Genomic DNA, 4,319 nt, shown 5'->3' on the forward strand with positions numbered 1-4,319 from the left:
TCACAGATTACAGTCTTCGAACGCTGCTGACGCTGATGCCAACTACGATTCTTTAGTTGTTCGATTTCCAACACCTGCAATCGCTTGAAGTTTCGAATTCAGCTGAGCCGAGCATTATGTAGTGGATGCTGTCGCACTGATTGTTGTTAACACTGTTAAAGAATTCGTCAATGGAGTGCTCTGATTTCAACTATGTAACAGAAAATGGGCATAACATAACCAAACTGATACGGAATACAAATGATTGTGAAGTGACCAGATAAATTAAACTTCTTAAAATTACAATAAAAAATCGTGCCTTATTGGATTTATAAAAAAACAAGTAAGCAAAGGCTACAGTCGAGCGGGGCCGACCGTTGAATACCCTACAACACTATAATAAACCATACAGTTCATATAGGCGACATACTCGACAGAATTCCACAAGATATTGTGACAAATAATAAAAGAAACCCATCAGGTTTCGTTCTCTAATTTTCGAATAATAGCAACTTAAACTAATTTGCTCATTTCCAATTTATTGGTAGATGTTGCACGTAAATGGTCTTCCAATATTTCCCAAAGACCTATAATCTCTCAGAAGTGGCAAAAGATTAACATTTATTATTGGTTTTTGACTGAAACGCATCTATATGAGATATAGACATTTGACTATATTCTTCAACGAAATCAGCGTTAACGAAATAGTCAGAAGTGAATTCTCCAAAAAGTCACTGGAATGGACATTTTCGTATTTTGTCTACAAAGGTTGGCAAACTCCTTCACACATTGAATATTTTTGGATGGCCATCCAAAACTGCTTAGCTTTTGCAATGTCCGGTAACCCCCATTCAAATGTGCGTGAGGATCGGGCGATAATTACGACCTGCTGACAATTTTGCAGTTTTTTGGTCCATTTCAACCCCTAAATATATGGCGATCATCTCCAAAAATAATAGGCTTTTATTCTGACCCTCATCTTATCCCCATGCAAAATTTCGTAAGGATCGGGCCATAAATGCGATCTGTATATGATATCCTGATATCCTAACTACTTAGTTTTGTTAGCTGTAGAAATATTACCAAATGTTTAATTCAAAATGAAAATATGCCAAAAATATGACAAAATTGAAAAAATATGAGAAAATTTTACGAAATCAATATTTTCATCTTTAGAGAGATATTTTGATGCGATTTTTTAGACGTTTTTTCTTTCCTGCCAAGAGGCAATTCTGAATTAATGAGAACTGTCGAAATCAGTTCAGCCGTTCTCGACATATATGAGACTTTTCAAGCATATCATCTTTGATAGACATATATATCGCACATATTTTGCTATATATCCGATTTGTTGGATTTTAACATCAATGTAAAGATCAGAAGTAACCTTGTCATGGCTTTGTGATTTCGCCGGGATTTAAAATATTCGCGGTTTAATGAAAAATTTTGAATTTTTTCAACAAAAAAGATATGGTCTATTTTACCCGCTAAATATTATCCGATGACCACCCAAATTGGTAGGCTTCTTCCCCGCCCTAAACTCTAGCTACATGCGAAATTCCGCGTCGATTGGTCTATAATTGCGACCTGTAGAGCAACTGCAAAATCAGGAATTTTTTCAGTTTTTGGTCCATTTCAACCCCTAGATATTATGCGATCATCACCAAAAGAAATAGGGTTCTATTCTGACCCTAACCCCACCTCCATTTTAAATTTCGTGAAGATCGGACCATAATTGCGACCTGTAGAGTGATTACAAATTAACATGGACAGACGGACAGACGGACAGACGGACGGACGGACATACATAGCTAGATCGACTCAGCTCGGCGAGATAGGAAGATCCATATATACTTTCCTATGTGGGAAATCAATATTTCGTGGTGTTACATAATTTTTGGCCCAATCAAACTTATAATACCCCCAACACATAGTGTTGTAGGGTATAAAAATATTTAGTGAATAGGTATTAATTAGTACCACATTACTTAATAACACGCGGGCAGTTGACACTCAAAATAATCTGACTGATTAAAAGTTTTGCCCGTTATGAAAAAATTAATGATTTTTGGAGTCATCAGTCAAATCTATTGCTATGTTGCAGAACCTACAAGCATCTACTATTTCTGTAATTTTTTCGATATCATAAAGGAAAAATCGGCTATCGTAGTAAAAACGTTTACATTCTTGCAGTTCTGGAACAGAGCATATCATAATTTAAGTTTAGTTTCGACACTTTTCTTCATGTTCATACAAGCATGTGACAGCTACTTCGCAATCGAATTGAACTAATAGAAAACCAGATATAAGGCGATTTTAAGGTAAAAATGTTCTCTTTAGACCATATATTAGATTCCAGTTCCAACCATTAATATTTAAGTTTACTAAAATAATGGCCGGTTTCTCTTGGAAAAACTGGATGAATCTCATCAACTTAACCGAAGTTATTATAGCTTTGAAGTTGGTTATTTATCCCGGTCGATCATGAAATGACAAGAAATGAATGAAAAGGACAATATGGATAGCGATCTTACCAAATTTTCCAATGCTTGAATTACGACTAACTCTTGTAAGAAGATATACATTGATGTTTGTAAATCAATACAACAGGGTTAGATGAACATATTAAGAGTACAGATATGCGGAGTTTGATATGAACACTAACAGACAGAGGTATGATATTTACCACACCTGTTTTTAGTAAGCCCCAAAAAATTAGATTTTGTAAGCACATACCTACTGATCGGTTACAGAAAAAGTCTTAAAATTTGGCATGTGTAACTTATTTTAGTAAAAAAAATTTATTTGCCAAATTTTCTTGAAATCGATTCAAATTTAGATATTGCACCCATGGTACAATGATATCAAGGTAGGGCTATGATACCATATGATTTCAATTTTTTTATTTTCTTGGCTTAATATCCCAACATACCAAATTGACTTGAGAATAATATTTTAATAAGCTTTCAAATATAAGCCTTAAGCTTGAAAAAATCTTGAGAATGTATTGAGAAATGTTTGTTTAACAATTATAGAATAATCGAAAAGGAACCCTTATTCATAAGCTTATTCTTGTAATTGCAGAATAAGCTTACGAAAGTAATATTTTATAAAGCTTATTTTTTCAATGATAAAAAATATTTATTTATTCATTTTTTAATTATTTTACACATATCATTCATTGATTGCCATCCCAGCTGTCACTGCATCCTGTTGCCTTGATACCTAGATGCTTTCTTTCCCCTTATTTGAGCTTCTGTATCTCCTCCACTTATTCTTCACTTCTGTTGAATTCCTGCAACTTTTTGACGCCTCCATTCTGAAATGAGATTGAAATAATTTATACTACAGATTCCCAGATTTATTATTCATCTTTACCTTAGAGTTTCGTCCGGAAATGGGTCCTAAATTCGCGTGATTTCGATTTTAACCAAAGAAAATAATTTTTTGTTGACAATTTTCACAAAAAAAAATCAAAACAAATTTGTCAACAAAGGACAGATTTGAGAAAAGTTTGTGCAAAAAAGTGTTTCTCAAGCATTGTTGAAAAATTCTTATGATAAACTGTTTTCATAATATTATTCTCAAGCTGTATTGTATTTTTGGTATGTTGGCTTAATATGTCATCTTTATTTGTTTATGTATGTGTTTTCTTTTCAATAACAAAAAAAAAATGTTCAGAAAACATTCAAATTCGGGTGACAAAATCTAGACTTTTTGTAGCGAAATAATCATTTAGAGATATATAGAACCTGGTTTTGAAAAGAAGTGTTGACCTTTCATTCAGTTTTCGCGGTTTTCAATTATTTATTCAAAATAAATGCAACAAGTTGTTTGATTTTGTTATTGTTTTGATACTATTTCTGACAGGTAGACCTCTATACTTGCAATTTTTTCAAAGTTGACCTAACTTCTCTTCATTGTACCATGATTGCACCCATATATGTATGTCAAATTTCAATGAATGTGTGAAGGAATTTAGTCTAAACACTTATTTGTCGAATTATATTGGAAACGGTGTGGTTTTGCATATAGCTCTTATATATTTTTTCGGCCGATTTCGTGTGTTTGGTGCATTAAACACGCTATTTATCTCCAATTTTAAAGAATTTTGTAATGTGTGAAGGAATCTGGTCTACATATAAATATGTCACATGATATTGAAATCGGTTCAGATTTACATGTAGCTCCTATATAAAATTTCGACTGGCTTCGTACATTTACTTGAATTATTAAGAAAACCAGTAAAGAAAGCCCTAAAGTCGGGCGGGGCCGACTTTATTATACCCTACACCACTTTGCTAATTTAGTAGAGCTCCACATAACAATTAAAAGTTTTT

This window comes from Musca domestica, unplaced genomic scaffold (assembly GCF_030504385.1).
Source record: "Musca domestica strain aabys unplaced genomic scaffold, Musca_domestica.polishedcontigs.V.1.1 21, whole genome shotgun sequence".
NCBI classification, from domain to species: Eukaryota; Metazoa; Arthropoda; class Insecta; order Diptera; family Muscidae; genus Musca; species Musca domestica.